The 10,101-nt window shown below is 37.0% G+C and overlaps 1 long non-coding RNA gene across 1 annotated transcript in view; it reads right to left on the bottom strand.

The window, feature by feature from the left end:
* Nucleotides 1–6,966: 6,966 nt before the first annotated feature.
* The window catches only part of LOC111084933, a 6,004-nt gene continuing 2,869 nt past the window's right edge, over nucleotides 6,967–10,101 (bottom strand). The window contains exons 2-3 of the long non-coding RNA XR_002609818.1: nucleotides 8,361–8,369; nucleotides 6,967–7,134 (exon numbers count right to left, since the gene is read on the bottom strand). This is a non-coding gene — a long non-coding RNA (uncharacterized LOC111084933). The remainder of the gene's footprint in view (nucleotides 7,135–8,360; nucleotides 8,370–10,101) is intronic.

The raw sequence follows: 10,101 nt of genomic DNA, 5'->3' as shown, positions 1-10,101 counted from the left end.
GCTTTACAATAGTTGAAAAATGATGCAGTACCACCAATATTTCCTTTATTTCTCTCTCTCATCTGAAAATGTTTGAAATCGAAAAGGAAATTTGCAGAAAAAACTCAGCCTGAAGTGAGATGCCAGTTTTTAGTGAAAATTTAATACTTAGTGTGGAAATTTGATTGACTTACCACTTTAATGCAAGATTAATTATTGCCAAACTTGCAAAATTTTATAAAGTTTTAATAGCAGTTGCAAATAAAAAAAAGAAGCTTAGATTTCAGAATAGCGTTTCATTGAAGTATTCATATTGTCTTGATTTTGGGACAAAATGTAACTGGCTATAACATTTTTATGCCAAGATATCTACTGAGGAACCATGCTTCAGCACAAGCAATGAATGAGGTGATGCTGAATAACACGCTATGTATTCTCTAGTATATTATCCCTCTACAAAACATTTGCTTCGAGAGAAGACTAAACTAATGAGAGAATGATTGAAAAATTTCCGATATGAAAGAGCCCGTCAAGAAGATGAGAGAGAAAGTTTATAAGTGAAAGTGGGTGTAAAGCCATCTGAAATGCTTTTCCTGGTGTCGTGGGACTGGTGATACAGGATACTCTGACAAACAGAGAAGTGAAGAAACGTGAAAGACGTTGTTCAGAAGAAGTGAAAAAGCTGTCTATGACCATTTATCTTCATTCTCCAAAAACAGATTTCTGCGTCAAATGTTTGGAATACGTCATTCTTCATGGCTACATACTTGGAGTACTTATGTAAAGTGTGAAACCGGTCTCTTGAACTCAAAAGAAGTTAAAAGCCTTTTTAAAAAGCAAACAAACAACTAACAGTGAAACCATATAGGAAAAAAAAATGTACCTTAGTTTGTTGTTAGAGCAAAGTCACATTGGGCTATCTGCTGTGTCCACCATGGAAAATCGAACCCCGTATTTTAGCGTATTTTACTGCTGACTCACCAAGGGACTGTGCCTTAATAATTGATTTCATGGCTCTGCTAAGCGCAAATTGAGTGGGATATTGTGAGATAAAAATACTCTGGTTTTATAAATTATGGTGAAGCTGTGCTTGAACAAGTTGAAAAGCTTGTCTCAGGAGCACTTGTCTTTCTAAGTGTTAGTTTGACAGGAAACTTTGTTGATAAAGTAGATAGTAAAATTTTAGGTCAGCTGGTTAAAACGTCATTGAACTTTCTTGATGAAGCAGGCTTCTGTACATGGGATTTTATATGTTATAGAACTTCAGGAAATATTCTCATGCTGAGTGTTGGATATACAATATTGTTTAGTATAAGATTTATCATTTAGCTCATTTAGTTTTTATAACAATAGTTTTAAAGTTAATTATTTCAAAGGCGATAGTTATAACAAATTTCGTTACGCAACTCGTTAAAAGTGTACGTTTTGTGGGTAGTTAAATTGTTGTAGTATTGTTGACCTCATCTTTCTCGAAACTTCTAAGTTTTTCTCGCTATGTAAGTATGGTTACATTGTAGCGTCTCGTAGTTTGTGGAAAGTTCAAGGCCTCAGTCAGGCAAGGTATATATATATATACATACATACAATATATATAAGCGAGCGCAATAAAAGAAAAGTTCAGTCAGAAGATAGAAAAAAGTTAGTAAGTGAAAGAAAACGTTAGCCCACCTGTGAATGATTAGCTTCAACGAGTGATTTCTATAGTGTGTTTCAGAAATAGGAAAAATAATTTGTCTTGTCAGTTGGGTTTTAAAGTGATTGAAACAGCCTGAAACAGGCTTTTGACTTTAAAAGGAGACAATTATTTAAAGCTCTGGATACAACTGTGGTAACCAATAAAAGTTAAGTGAAGTTAAATCAGAAAAAGTTAAATTAGTGAAAGTGAAGTTAGACTGCATGATTATTAGTTTAGCTGTAACACGCAATATTTAAAGTGAGTTTCACAGTTAACAGAGATAAGGAGAAATAATTTGTCTTTCAAAGGGTGTTCTAAAGTAACTGAACACACTTGTGTGAATTTTGATGAAAAGGAGACAATTATTTAAAGTTCAGGATACAACTGTGGTAATCCATGGGGTGATAAGAGTAGAGAAAAATAATTCGTCTTGTCAATTGGATTCTAAAGTAATTCAATTAGCCTGTGTAGACTTTTGACAAGAAAAAAGAATTACTTGGAGTTTTATATAAAACTGTGAACTTCTACAGTGTAAAAAATATTTGTACATACATTTGACTTGTTTTAAGTATATATTATTCTAAAACAAGTGGATTGTGTGCTGTCTGTTTATTGTTCAAATTTATCGCCAATAAGTCACAGACACCTACTGTAGAAGAATCCCAACCCACTCATATATAAAACCCTTACACTGAGAAACTTAGGCTGTAGGCTTGGAAATTTTTTGAGAAGTATTGGGAAATCGTTTCTTCATCGTCAGGAAGAGTATAATATGTATGGCATGTTAGGTACATGTTATATGTAGAAATTCTCTCTCACATTTAATGGGTTTCACAAGGCAAAGGTGAAAAAGTGCATGGAGGTACATGAAACCTTTGTAAGATCCAAGAATAAGAGGAACTCAGTTTGAGTAATGTATTAGGTCTCAGGCTTATACATTGGATTAAGAAGGAAATGAATGTCTTTGTTGCTTGCCAAACGCTTAGTCCTCAGTGGCAGATGCTATTGATTTTCTTACTTGTGATGTTAAACATCCTTTTTTTTTACATATTCTTACTAAATGAAACTGACCTGTCAATCAGTATTGCCTATATATATAATAGCCAAATGTCTGTCTGTCATGCTCTGTATCTCCTGAACGGTTAATCGCAGATAAAAAAAAGTGTTTATATCAAAATGCTTGTTTTCAAGAGTATATTCCAGGAAAAATTATTCATTTTTTGCAATTCCCAAAATTTTGTATAGATATCAGCATCAATCCGCCAATTTTCCTGAATGGTCGGTCTCAGAAAGAATCTTATTAATAGCAAAAATGTATCTTCTGTGAAGGTATTTCAAGAAAAAACGAGACTTCCTGCGTCGATTGATTGAAAGAAATATGTCGAAGATAGAAATATGAACGGAAAAAACACACAAAGAGAGAAACATGTTTGACTATATATTTGTTATACATATATATATATTATTTTTTCATGTCGATATTATATACATGCATGATTTTATTGTACCATGTCGAATGGTACAATACTGATTTGAATTGAATTGAATATCTCCTGTTTGACACTTCTTATAGAACTGACAACTGTTAAGAGTGTTAATTTAGATAGCGGTCTTTTCTTGCGCTCAGTAAAATGACAAGGAACGGTGGCATCCAGTGGAAAAAATCTCTGGCACTACTTAACGAACCTGAGTACTCTATTGTGCTGGATGTATCCATTGTATTGAAACTCAAAAGTTTTTGCCAACAATGCATTGTAGTCAGTCTTTTTTGCTTAAAAACAAACGCGATGCAATTTTCCTTATTGAAATAACAGATAGAATAACAAAATACGGTTGTAAACGGCGTATTAGACAATCATATTGTATATATGCTCTTTGTCAAGAAATTGTGTTGACTGCACATTTTATATTTATTCATCACTATTTTTAGGAAAATTACCGCTTAATTGTTTCAAAGGGCATCTGCTAGTCTGTTGTATTTCTGACATTATAATGTGTTACTAGGAGAAAATGCTTCGCGTACAAAGGATTTTTTATTGTGGTATTTTATATTTGAATGCACAAAGTTTATAAAATGTGAAAGCAATGTTGTGTATTTAAAATAATTAAAACAGTTAAGTAACCTGCCTAGATTACACACATATGAGGTTAGGAACGAAAAGTTCTGAACAATCAAAAGGTTGTGCTGGGCGTCTCAGTGACTGTGAGATTAAAACTAATTGGAACCTACTCCACAATATATTGTTACGACAGCGAAAGTCACGTGACACTGCTGGCGCGTTTGGCGCTGGTAGCGTACGTGAAATTTCTCGAATGATCATGAATTTCCTAGTGCGTTTGAGACGCCCTTTTTTTTTTAGTATATAAGTCTGGCAGAGAAAGCATGCGGGATGATTGAATGCAGAGAGTTCCGGGTTATTTACGATTCTGTTTCGAGCTAGTGTGGGTTTTGTTATCAAGATTGTGAATTTACTGTGTGCTAAAAGTTTGTATCAAGGAAGAATAAACTGGTTTAACCAAGAAAGGACTTGTATAACTGAAGTTTCTCGGAAAGAATTTCTACCGGCAATTAAGAAACAAGCAGATACGCAACAATATGGTACCAGTACAAAAGACACTTTGAACCGATTGGTCTGGTCAAAAATTACAAACCAATCGACTTATCTAGTAAGAGACAACAGATCTAGCGACGCTTTCAAAATATGTGTATCGGGGGCAAGTATTAAAACTGAACAGGTACTTTAAGTGTCTGTAAACAGATGAAGAAATTCGTACAAAGATCCTTAACACGTAAACACTGATGTCTGAGATAAGGTTCTGAGGGATGAAAGATCCATTCACCAAATAGCTTTCCTTTTGCAATGCATAGAACTAACTACACCCACCCTTCCATTACGCCTTTGATGACGTCGTCTGCTCCTCCCTACTCGCAGGGGTGGTCTTTGTCACTCTGGGTCCCCAGGGTGAATTCAGGAAATAGGGCTCCATAATGATAAGAAAACTCAGAAGTAGATTAAAAGGCATAGCATCAGGAGCCCTTCCATGTGTGGGACCCCGGGAAATTCCCATGTTTGCCCAATAGGTAAGACCGCCTATGCCTACTCCTAACTTAAGTTTGCATAGTCTAATGAAGTTCAAAAAGCTTTCCACGCACGCACACACTATAATCTTTAAATTAGTTAGATATTGACTACACATGTCTATTGTAGTGTTCTTATCTGCAAACGCTAAACTTACTCGTTTTTCTCTTTTGTTTTGCCCCCCAGTGGCATAGCGGTATATCTGCGGACTTACAACGCTAGAATCCGGGTTTCGATACCCGTGGTGGGCAGCGCACAGATAGACCATTGTGTAGCTTTGTGCTTAAATTCAAACAAACAGACAAATGCTTTTGTTTTACTGTTCAGTTTGATCATTTTAGAATTAAGTGTCGAATGTGTTTTGGGTTTTTTTCGTTTTATCCTTTTGATGATTATAATTAATTCAGACAATTTTCACCAACGTATTGCAAGTTTCTTAATATTTTGAAATGGTATATTATTTCATTTGACTTTATTTTTGTAAATAAATTTCAAATCACACAGTTATTTCTGTGGTTACTTTTATTGTACGTAAATTACCTGTACATGAACATCCAAATATATTTCAAATTCATTTCATGTTTGCAAGAATGAAAATTTGTCAATCGTATTCGACTTTGGTGTTTGTTTGTTTTACTGACAAATCCTTATATGGACCTAATTAAATAGTCAATACTTTTTTATTTACCGTTATAAAGCAAATGATAATGTAGAAATAATGACTTATAAAATTAAAACTGTAAACTGGAAAGATATCGAAACTTCATGTCTTCCAGATGGCCTATATCACAAAGTTTGATAACTTAACATGTTAAAAACGTTATATAAATGCACTACGTCCGATTGGTCGTTATTATACAAACTGTACACAAATGGTAAGTTGTTTCTTAAAAGTTTTAAGAAGGGTGTACAAGCTCAACTAATCAGCAAACTTTCTTTATGCCCTGTGGATGCCACAGTTTAAATTTAGCACTCGGTGACATGGCGAAGTCATTTGTTGCTGCTAAATCGTCTTTTGGAATTTTGCAACAAATTTATGTTTTTTTCTGGATCTACACAAATATTTTTAAGAAACATGTGACAAATTTGACAGTAAAACCTTTGCCAGAATTGATAGTGTTAAAACAATTTGGTGTCATTTAGATGACGTGTATGATGCCTTAATTGATGTTCCAGAAACAACAAATGACCTAAAATGCCGTTCAGAAGCACTTTCATTAGCTAAAGAAATGAAAACTTTTAAGTTTTTAGTGGTGTTAGTGATTTGGTATGATATTATGGTGCAAATTGATGCTGATAGCAAGATGATGCAAAGCAAAAATAGCAGTTACATCAAGCATTAACATTTTTACAGAATACAGAAAGTTTTCTAATCCAGTTCAGAGAAAGTGTCTTGAAAAGTTCGAAAATAATACCAAAGGAAATTGAAAATGAACTTGAAATGCATCCAGAAGAAACTGTTTTTCGAGTGGAATCATCTGTTCGACGACGAAAAAAAAAAAAGAAACAACTTACATATGAAGCTGAAGACGAGTTAATAAATGATTCTGAGGAAAAATTTTGCTTGTTTTTTTATTCTTTGCTTGATCAAGCAATAATGTCATTACAAGAACGATTTCGACAATTAAAAATTTTCCACGAAAACTTTGGGTTTATGTACGATATTTCAAACTCAAAAACACATCTAACGGCGATTTGCTTAAACGGTGAAAAGACTTAGAACTATTACTTTCCGAGCAACAAGAATAATCTGAAAATGACATTGACGGGTTAAGCCTATATACTGAGCTTCAAACGTTATCACATATAATCCCTTATCAATAGGGAACGGCACTTGATGCCTTGCGATATATTTGTCAAAAACGTTTCATTGACATCATGCCAAATATTTCAATTGTTTTGAGAGTTTTATTGACAGTACCTGTTACTGTAGCTAGTGGCGAACGTATTTTTCTAAGTTGAAACTAATTAAGATGACACAAGAAATGCTGGTTGACCTTTCTATTGTTACGTCTCTGGTCGTTGGTTAATTTTCCGCAGAAATTCTTTCGGATGAAACTCTACCGATACAAGTCCTTTCTTAAATAAAACTGGTTTATTCTTTCTCAATACAACTTTGCAATATACTTAATTTCCACAGTCACTTTATCTTAAACACACGCTATAATTCACAACGATTCACGCACTTTACTTACGGTCACTACCGCGCTTGACTCAGTTGTCCGCCTCTATCTCTGCCTGTCTGCAATTCAGTTAATTATCTTGCTTTATTTACCTGCTTATATACAGAAATAGAGGGTGTCTAGCAAATACCGGATTATTCGTGATTTCCCCCGATCCTTCTAGAGACTCATTACGTGTTACCAGGGTCACGTGACTTCCGCTGTCGTAACACTACTTCTTCCTTAGTACTGTTCGTCCAGAACAATAGCCACTTAAATTAAACCAATAGATAATTAACAATAATTTAATTAAATGTACAGAATTTACAAACACAAAATTAAAATTCAACAAAGGTCTCTTAATTTTACGGAACGTATCTTCTTCCATACTGGTCTCTGTCTCGTTGGCTTCTGCTTCACGTAAAGTTCATCTGCTCCATCAGGAAATGTCCTATTATCAGTAATAGTCACATCAGTGGTAGTAACTTCATCAAGGGCTTCACTGTTTCCCTTCTCAAAACCAGGTAGAGTTTCTTTTTTGACAGTGGCTTTTCCAGGTGACACATCTTCAACGGCGTCATTTGTTCCGTTGTTCACTTCGTCCCAACTGAAATGTCCTGGACCCTGATAACGCCTGTTGGCATGCGCCATCTTTGGCTTACCTCGCCGACCACATTTTATTAGGAAAGTCACGTCTGAGAGACGATCCACTATGTCACATGGGCCTTCCCATGGAGAAGACAACTTAGGAGACTTCCCTTTGGTCTTCCTAGGATTATACAACCACACCTTGTCTCTTGGTAGAAAGCTAACTTCAGTAGATCTCTTATCATAACATAGCTTCATGGAATCAGCAGACGTTTTCAAGTTTGAACGCACTTGATGGTGAATATCATCCATCCTTTCCGATAACACTTTCACGAACTCTGACACATTTTCAGGCAACTCTTCGTAAGGTTGGCGTCCTGTTAACAGATCCACTATCAACCGAAGTTCCCAACCAAACATCAGCTTTGCTGGAGTGTATCCAGTGGCTTCATGCTCTGCTGTTCTATAGGCCATCAACAATGGAGGGAGTGAGACATCCCAATCATCTCGGCGGCTACTACAAAACTTTGCCAATTCCTGTCCCAGTGTCCAATTGTACTTTTTTACCATCCCATCAGACTGTGGGTGAAGTGGCGTTGTTCTGGTCTTTCGTATGTCAAACAACTGGCAGCATTCATGGAACACAGCTGATTCAAAGTTACGGCCTTGATCCGAATGCAGTTCGTATGGCATACCAAATCTGAAGAAGAAATAACTAATAGCCGAAGCTATAGTTGTAGCTTCCTGATTTGGTATTGTATATGCCTCAGGCCACTTGGTGAAATAATATCACCACACAAATGTACCTGTTTCCAGCACGAGTTTGGGCAAAGGACCAGCAATGTCAATGGACACTCTTTCCATTGGTGCACCAACTTAATATAACTTCATTGGAGCACGTCCCTTATGCTTGGGTCCTCTTTTAGCACAACATGTACTGCATGCCCTGCACCATTCTTCCATATCTTGCCTCATACATATCCAGTAAAATCTCTGTCGTAGGTGACTCAATGTCTTCTTAACTCCGAGATGTCCTCCTGTTAAACTATCATGGGATTGATGTAGAACAACTTCTCGTAACTTTCTCGGTATAACCGTTTGCCAGGTCGTCACTTTCCCATCTCCGGAGAAAAATACCATCTTCAAGTTTCAAATAGCTCTTTGTTATAGGGCTTAAGCTAGACACCTTCTTCCAAGCAGGGCGAAAAACACTTGCTTTTAGAAAATCAATTATTGGCTTCAAATCTTGATCTTTCTCCTGCTCTGCTTTAATATCTATACCTGGTTCCACTCCACCATCATCAACTCCTTCAGTCACTTTGACTTCAGCTTGATGACACCTGGTTAGCTCAACCTCTCTTTTAACACTTACTGAAATTTGGCCTTCGTTGTTCCCAAACGTCATTTTATCGAAGTTAACTACACACTTCCTCGGTAGTAAGTAGTCCAACCCTAATATGCATGGGTCTTCAATGTCAGCCAAGTATACTTTGTGTCTGTCCTTTATGCCCATGAGCTCAATAGTTACTCACACTGGTCCCCACAACCTTGCATAATGTCCTGTCACACCAAAGAGCTTCTGCATGGTTTCTGGTACTCCTTTGTGATCCAGCACCTTCATGCTCACAAGGGTTTGCTGAAATGCAGAATCTATGACAAAGTTGCACTTATGGCCATCCAGCTTTCCTGTCACGTAGACACTATGTGTACTTGCCATTTTACACTTAGCTGTTGGGACTTTCACAATGGGGGTTGGTGGGCATCCCTCAGCACCAACCACTACTGGTTTCCCGAAGCTGACTTATTGGTGGTATTCTTCTTACACTGGCTCCTCATATGTCCTTGCTCTCCACAGTTCCAACAACCTTTCTGGGTAGCAGCCTTTTCTGCTGTGGCATCTTCCCTGTGTTGAAGTTGCCGGCATTGAGCTCTCTTGTACCCAGGTTTGTTAAAGTGCCAGCAAAGTCCCTGAAACTTCTCTGAAAGCTGCCCCTTTCTGATTGTACCAACCTTGGTACCTCTGTGCTGGACTTAACATAGGACTCGAATTCAAGAGCTCTGGCCATTGTATCCTGCATAGTAGAGGGGTGTGCTTGCTTTACTTGTATCTTTAGTTGTGGACTGTCCAAGACATCTACAAACTGATCGCTCAGCAACAGCTTGAGGACATCGGATGGTGCAGTTGGGTAGGCCTTGTGTGCCATACTTTCCAAATCCTGTGCCAGCTCTTGCAGGCTCTTCCCTTTAGCACGGACTCTCGTCCTAAACCTAGCCCTGTAGACTTCAGACTGATTTTGAGTTCCATACCTGATTTCTAGAGCAGCTACCAGTGCTCTTTTGTTGTGCCTGTCATCTGCTGGCAACTGTCCGAGTATTTCCAGTATTTAATTCACTTTGAAATTTACAAATATTTTCCATTTGTGCATGCTGGCTTTCTCTCAACTGTCGGAGACTTTTTTTCCTGTTTCTTTTCTCGTTCTTGTTGCCTTTTTTGCTCCAGTTACCACTGGTGCTGGTTTTCTTGCCACTGCTGTAGTCTCTCTTCTTGTTTCTTTTCTTTCTCCTCCAACAACTGTTGTAATCTCTCTTCTTGTTTATTTTCTCGTTCTTCCTGTTT

The sequence above is a fragment of the Limulus polyphemus genome, unplaced genomic scaffold (genome assembly GCF_000517525.1).
Source record: "Limulus polyphemus unplaced genomic scaffold, Limulus_polyphemus-2.1.2 Scaffold176, whole genome shotgun sequence".
In the NCBI taxonomy this organism is placed as follows: Eukaryota; Metazoa; Arthropoda; class Merostomata; order Xiphosura; family Limulidae; genus Limulus; species Limulus polyphemus.
This window is presented reverse-complemented; position numbering and strand designations above follow the sequence as displayed.